This window comes from Tupaia chinensis, unplaced genomic scaffold (assembly GCF_000334495.1).
Source record: "Tupaia chinensis unplaced genomic scaffold, TupChi_1.0 Scaffold000112_1, whole genome shotgun sequence".
Classification (NCBI taxonomy): Eukaryota; Metazoa; Chordata; class Mammalia; order Scandentia; family Tupaiidae; genus Tupaia; species Tupaia belangeri.
Genome location: NW_006159576.1, coordinates 1,831,458 through 1,850,621, shown reverse-complemented (window position 1 = coordinate 1,850,621; position 19,164 = coordinate 1,831,458). Strand labels below are relative to the sequence as shown.

General features: G+C 41.3%; 1 pseudogene; it reads left to right on the top strand.

The window, feature by feature from the left end:
• LOC102488614 (protein SGT1 homolog) overlaps nt 1–19,164 on the top strand; it is a 56,308-nt pseudogene that overhangs the window by 12,702 nt on the left and 24,442 nt on the right.

Genomic DNA, 19,164 nt, shown 5'->3' with positions numbered 1-19,164 from the left:
TCCCTTTCTATTGTTCACTCATGGAATGAATAAGGGAACTTAAAAAGAAGAAGGAAGATAGACAATTGATACAGCTGGTAGAGCATAAAGTCCTAGCACAATCCCTCCCATTACAATCAAAATTCTATTCTCTTAATGCTTAAGCTAGAGGGAAGAGAAAGTCCTGGACACTGTGCCTAGGTAATCTTCTCTCTTTTGGCAGCAAGCCTGAAAGCAGGTTTTATATTAATGTGCATTAGTTTGATAACCCTTTTTAGAGAAAACCACACTGATTTTCCTAAGGGGACTAACCTCCATCACTGAGTGCAGACTTGGTTCCACATCCAATCAGATTCTCTAGTTCGAGGGGTAGACAAGTAACAGAGGTGAGGCCAAATAGGCAGTCTATTCGCCAGAGAATTTTAATCTCGACCACTGTCAGCCATGGATAGAAAATTGCTAAAGCTGAAAACATGGAGTCCTCAAACACCATATTCATTTGCTGCTTCTGCCTGCACTCTTTAGAACTTTCTGAATCCTGTAATTTTAATTGGACAGTGTTCTTTTTGTTTCTGGGAAACAAAGAACTTTACGTGATGGAGCAGTGTAGTTCCTATCTCAGGAAAAGAAATAAAAGGAAGCTGAAGATCAAAAGGATTAAGTGTCGTGGCACATGTTACCACCTGATATTTGCACCTGACTCTCTGAGTTTGATATACTTACACATGATGCTTCCTTAAACTCAACTGATTCAAATCCTGCCTCAGATGCCTTAAGTGTCTTGGCACATGTTACCACCTGATATTTGTACCTGACTCTGAGTTTGATATACTTACACATGATGCTTCCTTAAACTCAACTGATTCAAATCCTGCCTCAGATGCCTACTAGTGGGGTAAATTTAGGTAAGCTAAGTGCTGATTTCAAAATGTTGATATTCTGATCTGTAAAATGAATTAATAATAGCAGTTATCTCAGAAAGTCATGGTGAGGATAAAATAAGCTGATACATGTTGGGTGTTTGGGCACAGTGACTGGCACATAACAAGTGCTGAATAAATTGTAATTGCTGTGATGGTGATGACAATAATGATGACAATGACAATAATGACAACAGTGAAGGTCTCAACAAGAAAAAGGGGATGTTTGAGGAGAATTTAAGGAACGGGCAATTTTGAAGCGTGAGGGCAAGGTGAAGTAAAGTAACAAGGGATGGGTGAAGGGCCCCAGGGTTAGAAACAGTAGCAAACTATAGACAGGGCTACCCAGCAAGGCTGAGACATCTAGGGACATTTCTAGAGCAGTGACAGCCAGCTGTCACTGAATTGGCCAAACCTAAGGAAACTAGAAGATGAGGAAATCTGGTGGAAACAGCCCAGAAAGTCAGCTTCTAAGGACGCAAAGAAGGTGGAGCAAGGTAGACACTTGACCCAGAGACACACTTCACCTCTGCATCCTTTTATCTGAGTGTATGTCCTCAACACAGAGGCCCCATTGAGTCTTACCAGCTACCATTTCATTGTAGATGCTATGAATTTGGTCATTCTCCCAGCTAAACCTCAAATATGTTAGCCATGAACAGTGCCTTTTATATGAGGTGACAGAGAAATGAGGAAGAACAAATGATTAATAGAGCCTCATTATGATCACAAGGCTGATGATGGGATCTAAGTTGAGGTACAGCTTCCTTCACCCACAGTTTACCCCATACTCTCAATCCCCATGCTGGATTTGATTCCTTATTTGTAATAAAGTTTTCAAGTAATTTGGAGCTTTGGCATTCTTAGCCTTGTCTATATCTGCCCAAACATCCCTATCTCGTGTCTCAAGGTTCTACTGTTTCTTGCTCTACTTTTTCCTCTGCTTCATGGCAAAAGAAACATTGATGCTGCTGTTTTCAGATCCTGGAGTAAGCCTCACTCATATTAACAGGAGCTCAATAAAAATAGGGAGTACCAGAAATAAGATGCTAGTTATTTCATCCTTTTAGTGAGAAAAGAATGACATAGATTCAGTAGGCAACTCATTCAAAGCATCCATAGAGGGTTTCCTAATTTTCCACTCATGCCTTTACTGGGCAGCCTTTAAAGCTTTTAATTTATGCTTTTATCTGTCTACATTATTTAGGATTCACAGAAACATGTTGATAATTACCTTTGTCACCATAGCATCTAAGGACCATACCTAATTGACCTGTGGACACCTTTCCACTCTGCCTGCATTGCTTCCCAATCTCTATTGCTAGTGTCATTTGAATAACACACCATTATCTGTATTTCATTCTCCTGTGTCAAGAAAGGCCTATGTTCTTACCAAATATGGTAGCAAACCGTTTTAGTTTCGTATTGGTTCTACAGCAAATTGCTGTAAACTTATTGGCTTAAAACGACTCACATTTACTGAGTTGTCAGAAAAGTCATGATGCATTTTTACACAGAAAAAAATACATCTTGACTTTTCCAATAACCCAATATTATCCTACAGCTATGTAGATCAAAATGCTGGTCCAGGTTTCATTGAAGTAAAATGAAAATGTCAGTAAGGCGACATGGTTTTTGGAGACCCTAGGGAACAAACTATCCCTTTGTTTTCTCCTTCCTTAGGGCTGTCTGCATTCTGTGGCTTGTGATTCCCTCTTATCTTCAAAGTCAACCACGGCTGCTCAGTCTTAGGTCACATCACATCTCTCAGAGTCTGACCCTCCTGAACTCCTCTTCCACTATTAAGGACGTTTTTGGCTAACATTGGGTTCACATGGATATGCAGGATAATTTTGCTATCTTGAGGTCACCTGATCAGGAGCCTTAATTTTGATTTGCAAACTTAATTCCCTATGCTATATGAGATAACATATTCATACGCTCCAAGAATTAGGACATGAACGTTTTAGGAAGGCATTTGTTCTTCCTTCTACACAGTACAATCCCAATAGGCCATTGTAGGAATCTGTTTCTTGAGGCCATTTCTAATGGTGTGAGTGTATTAATCCAGGTCCTGTCAGAAAACAAATGGCACACCCGGTGAGATGACTACATTTAACCGGAATGTGTGGAGAAATGTTTGGGCTACAAGGCCTAGAGCAAATGCTGTCAAATCACACTACAGAATGTGCACCTCTACAACTCATAAAGGGATTACATGTATATATGGAAAGATGTAAGTTATAGATAAGTTATTTCATCATTTTAGTGAGAGAAGAATCATCCATTCATTCCTCCACTCCCATGGACGAGGAAGGATTTCATTCAATCATGAGTGATGACAGCTGACTCCAACGGTGTAGCCAAGAAGCAGCCATAATTTTTCTATCACCGCACCAGGACTTTATAAATAAACACAGTGGTGGTCATCACACTGAGGACAAAATGCTAGTCTGGCAGTGCATGCAGGTTATATAACACTTTTCATCTTGCCAGCAAGGTTACCTCACACACATCACACCATATTTTCCAATAACTGCAATGCAGGTATGATTCCAAAGAGTAGAGAAAGTGAGGGCGCCAATATGAACACATCTACCACTCACATGCTGCGTGCATGGAAAAATTACAAATCAACCAAACCAAAATCACCAGTGTGGCTAAATACAGGTTCAGGGAAAGAAGTTTCCTCCAGAGGGGAGAATTTTCCAGTAAGAGACAGATGTTGCTGTAGAGGACAGAGCATTTCAGTTAATGAGGGAGTCTTCCAGGGAAAACAGTGCAGAAGAAATTCTTTTTCCTTCCCTAAACCGCAGAGATCTATAAATTCCTTCCTCCAAAACGTCTGAAAGGCTAGGATGTTACAACGAGCTAGCAGTTGTTTTCTTAGTCAAAGTGAAGTTCAGGGAGAATTGCCCTTCCCAGGGCCCCACATTGCATTTATGTACAGAACAATTTCAGTGGTAAAGGGATGTCAAAAAGCATTTAGGCAGATGGTGACTGGAGTCTGAGTAACTGAAACCACACTAACTCTTACAGTAGAAATTGTAAGTGTTAAGAACAATATATGCTGGGACCGGCAGATGGCCGGTTACATTAGGTTACATTGTTGGACTCCCACATAGTTAACCACGGTTCAAGTCTCAGACCCGGCGGCTTAAAATTCAAGCTGGGTGCCTTGTTGGAAACAATGCAAGCAAGGAAAGAATGGGAAAATATATTCAAAGTGTTAAGTGAAAACCAATTTCATTAAAAAAATACTGTATCTGGCAAAATTATTCTTCATATGGGAAGAAAAGATAAAGACCATTCTCAGATAAACAAAACCTGAAAGAATTTACCAACATCAGCTCTTCGAGAAGTTCTGAAGAGTGTTGTACCAGGAAAACTAAAGACAAACAGACAAATAAGAGAACAAAAAATGACCAAGAAAAAGGCCAACTTAATATTAGGGACAAGTTCTGAAATATCAATAATAATGTTGAATGTTAATGGAAAGGTCAGGCCACAATAACATTGCAAATTCAACAAAAGAGAGATTACATGAGACTAAACTGGTGAAATAGAATTCTATGACTTTTTTCTAAAACATTACTGATTTTCTTCTATGCCATGTCTTTCAGATTTAAGGATTTTTGTTTTCTTTTGAGTTGTTGATAGGTTCAGCAATTCATTTTTAAAAAGTTTTTTTTTAATTGAAACAAACTTTTCTCCCTTCCTGACCCCTTTGCAATTGGAAAATATCTGTGAGCTTTCCTATTTTTGTGGTAGAATGGTTATTTGCATAAGTTCAACAATACAATAGTATATGTTGCCTTGCATCAGAAATTGAATTCTCATGGGGTTTGTGCAAGTAACAGGCCAAGTTGAGATTAATTTAATTTTTTTTTTTTTTTGCAAATAAGTTAGCTTACACCTCTCTTTCGTCAAAGGGAATGGAGAGAGGGAACCAGCAGTTAGCGTAATGGCTATGTCGCTGGACTCCCACGTAGTCGACCGCAGTTCGTGTCCCAGACCTGGTGGCTTAAAACTCACGCCGGGCGCGTGTGCGTGCGTGCCCAAGAGCCCAAGAGGAGAATGGAGGAGAAGGGATTGCAGCGTGGCCATCCCCCCTGGGGGGTGATTTCTCGCTTTCTGTCTCTCTGTCTCTCTCTGTCTGTCTGGCGAGCGCACGTGCCCTACAGTGAAAATCTCTCAAAACAAACAAACAAACAAACAAACAAAAACAAGTCGAATGGAGAGAGAAACAAACGTTTCAGAAGAAAATTACAGTGCACTTGTCACTAGATTCTAGCTTTGTTCCTACTTTAATATCTTTTGTGAATCAATAAAATGTGGGGCGGAGGGGAGTTTAGTACAGAAGAGAGAGGGGTAAGGGGAAGGAAAAAAACTGGTAAAAATATGGTTAATTGGCAAAAAATGAAAAGCTATTTGCTGATGATAATGTATATAGTAATAGCTTTGTCTTGACTGACATGTATGGCATTTGTATTGTAAAAAAAATGTATACTGGGACCAGCAGTCAGCGTAATGGCTATGTCACTGGACTCCCATGTAGTCGACCGCAGTTCGCGTCCCGGACCCGGTGGCTTAAAACTCACGCCGGGCGCGTGTGCGTGCATGCCCAAGATCCCGAGAGGAGAATGGAGGAGAAGGGACTGTGGCGTGGCCATCCCCCCTGGGGGGTGATTTCTCACTTTCTATCTCTCTGTCTCTCTCTGTCTATTTGGCGAGCACATGCGCCCTATAGCAAATAAGAAAAAATAAACTCTCCAAAAAAAAATGTATACTGTAAAGACATGTGATTAAATATAAATAAATGTTAAAATAAATAAGAAAAAAAAAAGAAAGAAAAAAACTCACTCCGGGTGCAAGTGTGCATGTGCCCAAAATCCTGAGAGGAAAATGAAGGAGAAGGGATTGTGGTGTAGCTATCCCCCAGGGGGTGATTTCTTGCTTTCTGTCTGTCTCTCTCTGTCTCTCCAGCAAGTACACACATCCTATAGCAAAAACCTCTCTCTTTAAAAAAAAGGAGAGAGAGAATTCTGTTATTCCATTCTATTATTCTAAAACATTTAAGCAGCACAGAATAATATAAAGTGAAAACTCTATTACGAGGCTACAAATGAAAACCCAGTTTCCTCCTTCTCCTTCTCTCACTTTCCCTTCCTCTTTCTTCTCTCCCTCCCTCACTGTCTCTTCCTTCTACCTCTAATAATTGAGTAATTGCTGTTTTGAGCTGCGAGGTATTAGGGTGATTTGTTACACAGCAGTAAATACTGAAATATGCTGTTGTGTCCCCTGTGGTCATGTAGAGAATAAATGATAAGGAAAAAGCTCTACAAATGGTTGACTGTCGTTACACTCACATTTTCACTCCATATTTTAACCCACTGGGTTGCTATGAGGTCCTCATGGAACCATCACCTTCCAGTGAGATCTGGGAGACACTTCGTTCAAGGTTTCCTTCTTTTTTTTTGGGGGGGGGAGAGGTTTTCGCTATAGGGCACGTGTGCTCGCCAGCCAGACAGAGAGAGACAGAGAGACAGAAAGCGAGAAATCACCCCCCAGGGGGATGGTCACGCCGCAATCCCTTCTCCTCCGTTCTCCTCTCCGGATCTTGGGCATGCATGCACACACGCCCTGCGTGAGTTTTAAGCCACCGGGTCCGGGACGCGAACTGCGGTCGACTGCGTGGGAGTCCAGCGACATAGCCATTATGCTAACTGCTGGTTCCCATGTCCAAGGTTTTCTTCTGTCTTCCTCTTTCTTTTCCATTGTCTGCCCTCCCTACTCATAGAACATGTTTCTGGCTCTACCTGAAAGTATTCCAGCGGATCCACATACTTGGGGATCCCACCTAGAGCATTTGGTGGGAAGCCGCTGAGGCCTTTGGTGTTTTTCAAGTTGTCTCTGGAAAACCAACCAACCTCTCTTATGTTCATATGGACTGACAACCCTTGTAGTCACAGATACTGCAACTGTGAGTAAACATTATATGACCCGGTTCTTTATTCAAGGTCTATTCTTGTCCACAGACTCACTCCTCAGTGGATTCTCTCAGGGTGACTTTTGATGCTGCTCTGATAGAAAGCTTCCTTGACTCACTCCCTCAGCCCTGAGACCAGCTGTGCTGCAGTGGCTTTAGCTTCCAGCCTGGGTTCTACCAACGTCCTACACCCTCTCCATGAGATATCCTGCCACTACCTGTTGTCACCCCCTCTCACTGGACTACAAGACTCTGGAGGCAAGGACTGTGTTTCAGTTATTCACCATTGTGTCACCCAGTAGAGAGCACGTATCCAGCATATAGTAAGAACTCAATAAATGGGCCAGCAGGTAGCATAGTATTGAAGGCGCTGGACTGCCACATGGTCGACTATGGATCAAGTCCTGGACCTGGCAACTTACTTTCTCACTTTCCCTCTCTCTCTCACTCTCTCTTTCTAGTCAAATGAAAATAATAATAATAATTAATTAATTTAATTAAATAAAAATAATGCTAATAAAAGAACTTGATAAAATTTTTCCAGTGAAAGAATAAACTTCAGGAATGATCTTATCATTTGCTCTCCTTTAGGTCGGGTAAATATCTATGCCATTTTTAATAACCTCTGACCTCCTGTTAGTTCGCTTGGTATATGCTTCTGATCCTCAGACCCATAATTGTAGAATTGGACCAGTTTCACCCAAACGAAAATAGCCAGATACAGGAATGGTGTCTCATCACTTCCCAAAGCATTGCTTCCTGTTGCTGAGCGTCTCAGATTGCTAGAAAGACCTTTTACACATTCAGAACAGGTCTATCTTATAACCATTTCCACCCTATTGGTCTCAATTCTGGTCTGCAGTACAACAAAAATCAAATCTTGGTCTTTTTATTCTAGCCTACAACACTTTCCCTTCATCAAAATGGAAATCTTCCCATAGAGAAGATCATACATTAAGTTGGCTGATGTTTGGCTCAAAAGCGCTGATCAGTGCAATTTTGTAGGAATTTGAGGAATTGATGTCATATGTGGAGCAGGGTTCATGCACAATGCAGGGTGAAAGCAGGAGCCCCTGAGCCCCTGGGATGTCTCTGTCTGGGATATGGAGGCACGGGAGGAAGTGTGAGTCAGTACTGAGCAGTCTCATGAACTCCTTCATGAGCGGACTGCCCTGGCTATGGGCGACCGGCCAGCAGCCCCATCCTCTTTGAGAGGCTCACCTCCTGATCTTTACCAAGTACACACAGAAAGGTCTGGAAAACAGGGCTCCTGACACGGCCTGTCTCCTGGCGTTCCGGGTAATTCCAGTCATTCTGGGGCAGGAGCTCTTAGCTCTGTGTCGTTCAGAGGTATTTTGGATAAATATCTTGGATTGCTGCCTGTGTTCAGGAGAAGATAGAGCAGGGAAAGTCTTGTTCTGTCTTGCTTCCCTAGGAGTCCTGACGCCAGTTCAATATCTAGAAACCCAAGCTACCGGCATTTTGAACATGGAATGTGTCTCGGGGAGCCCACTGAACTCTGAGTACAGGAACACCTTACCCAGGACAGTTGCAAACGTTTATCATCAATGTTACGTGAGTTCTGAAAAAGAACAGTTCTGTATGAGGTAAAGCATGTTTTAGAACATATGATTCAAAGTGAAACCTCAATGTCTCCCTGGCTTCTGTATTTTTGGTTATGCATTTTATGTGAACCTAGTTCTCCTCTAGACCATGTGAATATCGAAAAGAGGAAAATATACAGAAATTGGTTCTAATTTGCTCATTGGTTAATAAAGAGAAAAGAAACTAATTCTAGTCCCTGGGGATGCTTGGGAAGTCTCCTTGTCCCTGGGCTGAGAAAACCAGGTATGGCCTGCTCCCCACCCCCTCCCATCGGTGTTGGATGGAAGTCTCAGAGGATGGGGAGCAGCTGCTTCCCACATCAGGGTCCTTTGGCAGCTGCCCTGGAAAAGGGCTGAGTCATCAGCGGCTGCCTCAGCTGTTGGTTTCCTCTTCCCAGCATAAGGAGGCACTCAAACACAGAGAAATTTAAATATCCTTTGTCTAAGGATGAGGGGGAAAACATAATTCTTTTGTTTATTTGTTTCTTTTATTAAAAGACAAAATGTTGAAGGGCACATGTGTTCCCCAGAGACGGATGGAGAGAGAGAGAGAGAGAGAGAGAGAGAGAAAGCATCTCACAGTGGGGGTCGTCATGTTGCAATCCCTTCTCCTCCATGTCTCCATTCAGCCGGGACTTCAGATATGCAAGTACACATGCTTGGTGTGTTTTTCAAGCTGCTGGGACCAAGACTCAAAGCGCAGTTGGCCATGTGGGATCTGGCTCCCCTAACCACTAGGCTATAGGGCTGGCTCTTGTTTCTTTTGAAGTCTCTTTGCTTTCTCCTCTAGCGCTGGACACTGATCAGGCGCACTGCAAATAATAGTTGTCTTTAAGTCTTGATATTGACTTGGTGGACTATTATAATGAAAAAGGATAAAATGATAGACTGCTTCCTGACAACACGGATTTTAGTTATGCTTACCTAGTATTATACAATCGGGCCTAAGACAGTGTTGTTTTGCCTGAAATTTCAAAAATGAGTGGTTGTTCTGTGAAGATGACCCATTCCCCATGGCATTAAAGAACTTTAATGCTGTTCAGAATGGTTCAGAATCAATTCCTGACAAGGAAGGAGCCAGAACTATGCCAATTCCTGAAAAAGAAAAGGAAGGCCCATGGCAGGCTGAGAGTAGCCAATGTCCTTCCTTGGGTTTATTCCTATGCATGGAGCAGACAACTATGGAGTGCTTAATCAAAGAGCGGTGAATACCAAGTAAAAGGAGACTATCTGCTTAAGAAAAGTCAAGAGGTATAAAGCGCAGGCCCGTCATACAGTGACCAGAGAAAGGTGAGTGCAGCATCTCCGCCGGTGAAAGTGTGGGTGCAGGGGTGCGGAGTGGGGCATGCTTCCTCTTCTCTTTCCTGATCTTTCTACCTCTTCCTCAACTCTAGGGGATCTATCAGATACAGACGCAAATGCTTTTGTACATTTTCCAAAGAGATAATGAGCCCTGCCTGATTCCGGCGGAAGGATGGGTGTTGCCTCCTTTCTTCCTCTAGCTTATCTTTTCCTTTTGTGACTGTGGAGTCATTTCTTGTCCGTGCTGAGTTTTATTTTCTTCAGTTAAACCTCCCCAACAATCGGGCTCACTCCCTCCGTCTTTCAACTCCACCCCTTTTTATCAGTACCCTTCTGACCTACATTCCTATTTTGGAGTGAAGTTACGCATTAATAATTCTTCATCTGCTAATTCTTTAAAGGAACTCCACAAAGGCGGATATGTAACTCATATTTGTTTCATTATCACATGAAAGAATCTTAATTCTGGAGACTTAAGGGACTGAAGGGGTACTTATTTGCTTATTAACTGGGACTGCTTTGGACAAAACAATAATAACCAAGGGATCAAATTTGATGAATGAAATCTCGTTCAGCTTCTCCATTTCTCGTCTGGCTATTTGGCTCTGCTTTATATGCAGAGTGTGCTAATCAGAGTTTGCGGTTGTGACAATCAGAAGCCGAATCTGACTAAGCTAAGCCAAGGAATCTTACTGGAAGGATACTGAGTAGTGTACAGAATTGACGGAAAGAGCAGAGAAGCAATCTCAGAAGGAAGGCAGCAAGTAAAGGAGCCTGCAAAGCAGAGTGCACCAGAGGAGCGAGGCCCAGGAAGGGTCCCCGCTGGACACTCAGCTGCCAGGCACTTCCTGGGCTCACAGCCTCTGAGCTCCTGACTCCGCTGTTGCCAGAGTGAGTCTGACCAATGCTGCACCCTTGCTTCACTCTCTCCAGATCCACAGGATTAAATACATCCTAACCCTGCTCTGTAACAATAATATGATGGTAAACAACCGTGATCCTGCCAGAGGTGATTACTGAGAAGAACCTGGTTGGAGTCTTATTTTATATTTTATGTCCTGGCGGGCCACTCTGACCCATCCTGGGTCTGTAGGAATGAAGGTTCAGAGCCAGGTTCCAATAATCCCTCCTCCCCGAGAAGTATCGCTCAGGCCCAGCATGAGTGGGGACATGTATGGTACTGCAGTGCTAGTGCTAGTGGCTATGGTCCACATGTCGGCCTTAAACAGTCCTTTGGGGGCTGGCAGGTGGTGTGGTGGTTAAGAGCACTGGACTCCCACATGGCTGACCGTGGTTCAAGTCCTGGACCTGGCGGCTTGCTTTCTCACTTCCCCTCTCTCTATCTCTCGCTCTGTCCCTTTCTAGTCAAATGAAAATAAATAAATAAATGAATAAAGTTAAATAAAATAATTCTTAAAAACAAACAAAAAAACCCCAAAACAAACAAAAACAAAACAGTCCTTTGGGGGTATATAACCAAGATCTTAAGGAGCTGTAGAGCTGGGGGAAGAGGACAGTGATATGATGAGACTCTGTCAAGGGTGCCTCTCTCTGTCTCTCTTTCTCTTTCTTTCATTTGTGTGCACCCATGAGAACATTCTCTTTCATGAATAACATAAATTTCAAAAGAATCACACAGTTGCCTGGTATGCATTTCAAAACTGCCTTTGGGAAATGCTTGGAGGTAGGGTCGCCGTGTGTACTTCACTAATGTTCCCCAGATTCCCCTTTTCAGGATGCTCTGGGATTTACAAATTGATTGGTATCTGACAAATGGGAGAATCAATCATGTTCAAGTAATCAAACTCCCCCCTCAAAAAAAAAAATCAACACTTATTTAGAAAGATAATGGAATCTAAAAAATCCAGAATGTATTGTCCACAATGCGTTACATACTTAAAAATTACTAAAACTGGGGCTTGCAAGTGGCATGGTGGTTAAAGAGCTGAACTTCTACATGGCTGACTGTAGTTTGAGACCTGGACTTGGTGGCTTGGTGGCTTGCTTTCTTACTTTGCTTTTATCTCTTTCTCTCTCTTTCTCTCTCTTTCTCTGGTTAAATTTTAAAACAATAATAATAAATAAAATTATATAAATAATTAAATATACATGAATACAAATTTAATTAATAAAAATGCAAAGAAATTTAAAGTTATTTTTAAAAAGACAATAAAACATACACAATGAATATTAACTACAAGATGACTCAATTATCTTATTTGCAGACAAAGACTTAAAGCAAAAACCATGCGTATTTTCAAAGATTTAGACTAAAATACGACCTCAAGGAGTGATCAGAGAATCTCAACAAAAAAATGAAAATTATTCTTTCTTGTTTTTTGGGGTTTTTTTTGGAGAGGTTTTTGTTATGAGGCGTGTGCATTCACCAGAAAAACAGAGAGAGACAGAGAGACAGAAAGCGAGAAATCACCTCCAAGGGGGATGGCCACACCACAATCCCTTCTCCTCCACTCTCCTCTTGGGATCTTGGGCACACACACACGCGTGCCCAGCATGAGTTTAAGCCACCAGGTCTGGGACTCAAACTGTGGTCGACTACATGGGAGTCCAGCAACATAGCCATTACACTAACTGCTGGTACCAAAATTATTCTTTTAAAAAAAGAGCCAGATAAAAATTTTAGAACTAAAATATAAAATAACTGAGATGAAAAGTTTACTGAAAGGAATTCACAGCAGAGTAGAGATGACAGAATAAATTATTAGTGAGCACAAAGATAAATTAACTGAAATTATTAAATATTAAGAACATGTTTAATTAAAATCCCAAAAGGAGAAAAAATATGAGAAAAGTGCAGAAAAAAAATTGTAAAAATAATGGCCTAAACCTTCTTTAATTTGATGATCAACATTGACTTAGAGATCTGAGAAGCATGGTAATTTCAAGCTAGGATAAATACTAAGAAAAATAAGTCAAACATGAACACATAGTCAAATTCTCAGTATAAAGTGTGAAAAGTCCAATCTAACAAAACAGTATTATAAAACAGTTCATAGTTCCCTGCTCACTTCTGTCTGGGCCTGCTGGAAGATTTGCTACCGAGGAGGGTGACAGTTTGGAATGATGGAAAGTTCTATACACTGACTGTGCGGATGGTTAAGTGGATGTATGCATTTGTTGGAACTCATCATATGGTATGCCTAAAACTTGTATATTTCATTGTATGCAAATTATTTCTAAATAAAGTTGACTTACAAAACTAGAGGTAATACTTAGTCAAGATCACACTTTATTTATTTATTTATTTATTTTTGGAGAAGTTTTTGCTATAGGGTGTGTGCGCTTTCCAGAAAGATGGAGACAGAGAGGCAGAAAGCAAAAAATCACCCCCCAGTGGGGATAGCCACACCGCAATCCCTTCTCCTCCTTTCTCCTCTCGGGATCTTGGGCATGCATACACACATGCTCAGTGTGAGTTTAAGCCACCAGGTCTGGGACTTGAACCGCAGTCGACTACACGGGAGTCCAACAACATAGCTATTATGCTAACTGCTGGTCCCAAGATCACACTTTCAACATTCCAATTTAATTATTTGGTCTTATTTCCAGATCTTCCGTCTTTACATTTTTATTCATATAAATCTGGATTTTGTTGCTTCCTATGAAAGGATGAAGTGAACTACAATTTGAAAGTTGTCAACACTCCAATAACAAATGTTGCTGCTGCTTTTTTCTTTACTAAGTAGCAGACCTCAGCCTAGTCAAGTTACTCACATAAAATCCACCCAATCACATATTTTCTGCTGTCACTGAATCTTTTTGTTTCGGTTGGTTTTTAGAGGTTTTTGCCTTAGTATGCAGTAGCATGCCACAGAGAGAGAAATGCAGAGACAGTGGGAGGGAAAGTGAGAAATCACCCCCCAGGGGAGATGGTCACACTGCAATCCCTTGTCCTCCATTTTCCTCCCAGGATGTTGGGCGTGCTCACACACGTGCCCATCATGATTTTCAAGCCACCGGGTCTAGGACTCAAACCATAGTGGGAGTTCAGCAATGTAACAGCTACTAGACCCACCACTGAATCTTTAGTCTCTTTCTGCACTGTCTGTTTCAGCATCTATTCATTGAACACTTTATATTATTTTTACTGTTTATTAAAATGTAGCTTATTTAAAATTGCAAGTAAAATTCCACTTCTAAAATATTCTTATGCTATAAATGAAAATGAAAGTGCTATAAAAACAACATGTTGTATTTGTAATTTGCCATTTTGTTGCTTGCTTAATTATTTAAAAACCTAAAACGCTGATATTTTGGATGTGATGTAGAATTTCATCTTATTTATAAAATGATTTGATTCAGTACAGACGAATGCAAGGTAATTCATATGGGAGTAGAATGTCTTAAATGATTTAACAGCTATGATTATCTGAAATTAATTTCTCCTTTTCAAAGAAATGCTTTAGCTGTGCATGACAACCTGACTCCAGTTAAGGTTTTGTGATGTAAGATTAAGGATAGCAAAATGCTAAGGGAAAAAAAAAAAAAAAAAAGGCTATCTAGTCCCAGTTCACAAACAGTGGTAGTTACTAAGCCTGTGAGGTTATTTTGGTCAGTTCTGATCAAAATAATTCTTAAAGATTTTCCTACAGGAATAAAACAAGATGACATAAGCAGAGAAGAATCGTGCATTTAATAAAGCATCTGCAGAAGTAAAGATCTTTCATACAGAGCAAAACAGAGCGGGAGAAGAGTGATGATAAACCCAGACCGTAAAGCTTAATGGGAGACTGGAGAATCTTTCCAGTACAGGATTTGAAACCAAGCAGACAAGCTTTAAATCCCCATGTCTTTGCTCACTCCCTATATGACTTCTGTACATCTTCGTTTTCATACTTGAAAAATGACTCTAATAGCTCTTGTCCCCTAGGAGTACTCTGAAAAATATACGCCAATAGACCAACCCCGTGCCTGGCTCACGGACACTCCATGCACATCGACCCATCCTGCACCATCAGACAAAGAAAATGACCGATAGCCTTCCGATAGGCTAAGTCTTGGCTCGGGGTGTGACAGTGGATTTTCTTTCTGATGTCTGCAATCTCGTAAAGGTCAAGACGCAGGGAAACGGTGTCTGTCGGCGTTAGGTGTTATGTTGCTAGTTACGTGTCATGTGTCACAAATGCCCCAAAGAGAAGCTTGTGGTCGAGATTTTCCTGGCCTTGCTGTTTGTGCTGTAGGAAGAAGCTGGGAGCGAGGTGAACCTCTGAGCAGCAGGGACTGTCCTTACGTGCTGTGGTGACTATCTTAACAGAGCAGCTTTTCCCTATCCGAGCTGACTGTTGACCTGACAGTAAAGAAAAGTGCAATCCTTACTTTCTTACCTCCCCACCTCGCCCCCAAAAGGCCGAAGAGAGGGCTAGGGAAGAGAACAGGCTTGAGACCTGGACAACGTCCAGACCAGTAGCTACGGAGTACTCTTCTAATTGTTATGTCATTACAAATTTAACTCTCACAATATGCCAAGGTCTGCGCGTTTTTATTTCAGGCCTGAAATAATCATTTAATTATGACAGGCAATTTAAAGTGGTGACCACCACATTGCATGTGCTGAAGAAGTTGCCAGTTTTTCTCATCCATTTTGGCATTGTGTATGTGTGTGTGTGCACGCACACGGGGGTATGTGTGTGTGAGAGAATGTAAGGGGAGAATCAGGATGATTCAAACAACATTCTGCCCCCCTCTTAGGAAAAAGGAACCTGAAAGAGTTGAAAATCTACTCTCCTCGACTGTGCATGCCATAAAATTGCTATGGCAACTGCTATGGCCTCATATGAGTACACCCAAAAATTCATGGAAAAATGGAATTAAAGTAGGAGTTGACTTTAGTACCCAAATTTTGAAATCCATGCAGTTTTTTCATAATACTCATTTTCCACGAATTTTGTGAAGACTCCTCCAACCCCTGTATAACATGTCAAGGTTTTTTTTTGTTTGTTTTTAATTTATATCAAAATAATACTTACACTTGGTAAAAATCAGGTAATATGAAAGAAATCGCAAACTGGTATTATTCCAGCCAGCCCTTCATAGAGTCTCGTGTCTTTTCATTGTTTCCATCTTTCGTTCTTTGGCTAGTTATTTCCACGAGTGTAATTAATATCATTATAACTCCGTATCCTGATTTTTTTCATTTAGCATCATTATCAATGAACTCTCGAGAAATGAACCTTTATTTCACATTAACGTCTTCTTTCCCATCCTCTTCCCCATAGTTCCTAGTCATGTTAGTGTTAACGCTTCCCTGAGTTACGTTGGAACATTAAAATGATCTCTCCACCAATTTTCTGCTGGCTTACTCCAGCTTGGCAAGTGGCCTCACCTTTCCTCTGCCTTTCTCCCCGCCTCACATTCCGTCTCCTCTCAGCTCCGCAGTAGTTTCCATTGTCAAATATTTATTAACCGTTATGTTCCATCCTGAAATTTCACCAGCATTCCTGTTGTGTTCATTGATTGACTCTGACATTTGAAAATGAATAAATCATGTTTACATTAGTGTAACAATATAAATAACATTTACTGCTTGGCCACATATACAAAGATTAGTTTTCATTTTCTATTGTTTCAATGATAGAATTGTTAAGCCATTGGGGAGTCTTTCCTAGCATCAGGCCACATAGATACTTCTTTTTTTCTTTTCACTGTATCGTTTGCTTTAAATCAATACCACATTTTGAGTGGCTTCTTGGTTTTTTTTCTTTTCTTTTCTTTTTGTTGAGAAGTTTTTGCTATAGGGTGCGTGCGCTTACCAGAAAGAAAGAGTGAGACAGAGAGACAGAAAGCAAGAAATCACCCCCCGGGGGGGATGGCCACACCGCAATCCCTTCTCTTTCATTCTCCTCATGGGATCTTGGGCACGCACACACACACACCCGGCGTGAGTTTAAGCCACCAGGTCTGGGACTCGAACCGCAGTCGACTACATGGGAGTTCAACAATGTAGCCATTATGCCATCTGCTGGTCCCTTGAGTTGTTTCTTATTACATCATACTATAAGTGTTTGTTTTCATGGGATCCTGGCTGTCCCTCTTGGATCCCTCTGCTCCAGGCTGGTTCAAGACACGATCTTACCCACAAGTGTGTATCCTATTACGGGTAGAGGGTCATTTCAGATGTTGACTGGAACCTCAGCTATCATCGGTTACCCTCTTACATTTGACTCCATTGAGACATCCCTCCTGGTCCCCCCTGGCTTGTTGCTGTCGTCTGGCCTGCAGCTCTCTAGATTGGCTGCAAATATCTTGAAAATTCCCACCATAGTTTTAGTGGGTTAATTCACCCTCACAGGTCTTCTTTTCTTCCTTTTAATTACGCTAGAATACATCTTCCAGTAACTAAAGCAAGTTGCTTGCAAATTACATTTTCTGGTTGCTTTCATGCTTTAATCATCTCTCATTATTGGCCAGACAGAAGTTTTAGACTGAAAATAATGTTCTTGAGAGTCTTTTAAGCTCTACATCACTTGATTTCTAGCATTCACCGTTTCCCTTCAGAAGTCCGACAACACCCAGATTCTCACTCATTTTTATGTGAACTGTTTCATCTCTCTGAAAGCTTGCGGTATTTTAGTGTTCTATAATTTTGTGAAGATGTGTCCAAGTGTAAGCCTTTTTATATTTACTGCTTTGAACACTCTACCCAGCTTCCAGTTCTAGATATCTCCCTTTGATTGATAATAAACTTTCTTTCTTTATCTCTCTCCTTTTCTGAGACTCTTATTAACAGGATAATGGCTTTCTTGGATTACTCTTCTAATGTCTCATTTTTACACTTTACACATTTTATAGTTTTTATCTTTTTGACTTATCCTGTGTTCTGAGAGATTTCCTAACTTCAATTTTCCATCCTTTGATTGGATGTCTAATTTCAGTAATCACTCTCGAAGTCTCCGAGAGCTTGCTCTTCTCTGATTATTCCATTTTACAGACCATCTGTGGCGACTGTGGAGATGCATCATTCAGATCTCCCTTCAAGCAGAATGAGCTGGAAAGAGTACAGCCTACTGAAGCCTGCAGGAGCAGAACATGTGGAATCCACTTGAGGTCTCACTCCCCAAGAAACCACTGTCTGAGCATGGTGGGAACCCCAGAGCTGGTCATTTCTGCCAACTAGGAATACCCCAAAGTGCTGGCTGAGAATTTCTCAGGGCTCTCCTATTCTCTGAAACCCTTCTTTTCAATCCTCTTTCCTGCCACAGCTATTAGGCCTGCATCCTGGTCCGAAGGGTTTTTTCCTCTGCCTACTCCTGTTCCCTCTCCCTTTTATCTTTCATGGGCATTGTTCTCAGTTCAACTTTCTTTTTAAGGAATTATTTAATGTTATTTGTTATTACTATTTTAAATTTTGTTATAGGGCACGTGCACTCACCAGAGAGACTGAAAGAGAGATGGAGAAAGTGAGAAAGCAAACTGTCAGGTCTGGGAACTGAAACCATGGTAGGCCATGAGGGAGTTCAGTGCCTTAACTACCACACCCTCTTTTGGTCCCTCAGTGCAACTCTTACATGTCTTATTTAGCATAGATTTTGCTTTGCAGAGCCCTAGAACTGACAGAGCACCCTATTCTCACTCCATGAATATACTCTCATCTCTCTCTATTTTATTTACATAACACTCAATACAGCTAGCAGAGTACATGTTACCTGGTGCAGTGACCTAGCAGTCTCAAAGTGCATTATAATGAGCTGAAATTAAATGGAAAAAAACGGTATTATCAACACATCAAAAAAGCAAAGGTATTCGGGCCAGCATCTGGGTCTATCAGTTAAGGGAGCTGGACCCCATGTGGCCAACCACAGTTTGAATCTTGGCCTTGGTGGTGAATCATGCATGTGTGCAAGTGCAAAATCCTAATAGAATGACGAGATGAAGAAGGGATTGCAGCATGACCACACCCCACTGGAGGGTGCCTTCTCTCTCTCTCTCTCTCTCTCTCTCTCTCAAGTGTGCATGGCCTCTGGCAATAAAAACGTTTGAGAGGAGACGATGGCCTCCCAACTTTCGTGAAGGGTAAAGTTTTTACCCCTATAGAAAAGGGTAAAATATCCATATTATATGAAACTCTGATTCTATTCCTTCTGTGATTGCATACAATTTTCAGATTTTATGCTAAGATTTGCCACTGCCTCATTCAAACAATCTGCATATACAGGAGATTTGGTGGCATCTTTTGTTCACGAACATGAGTTTTTATAACCAAAAAAGTCATTGTTTTTGTTCTTGGAGTTCCTTTGTGCAGTAGACATAGCTCACCAGGAATTTGTTGTCACAAACAGTTATAGCTTAGCATTCAGCTTACCAGAGGGTCAGGATTTGCTCTGGGATTGAATGTGTCTCTTCTTCTTCCAGC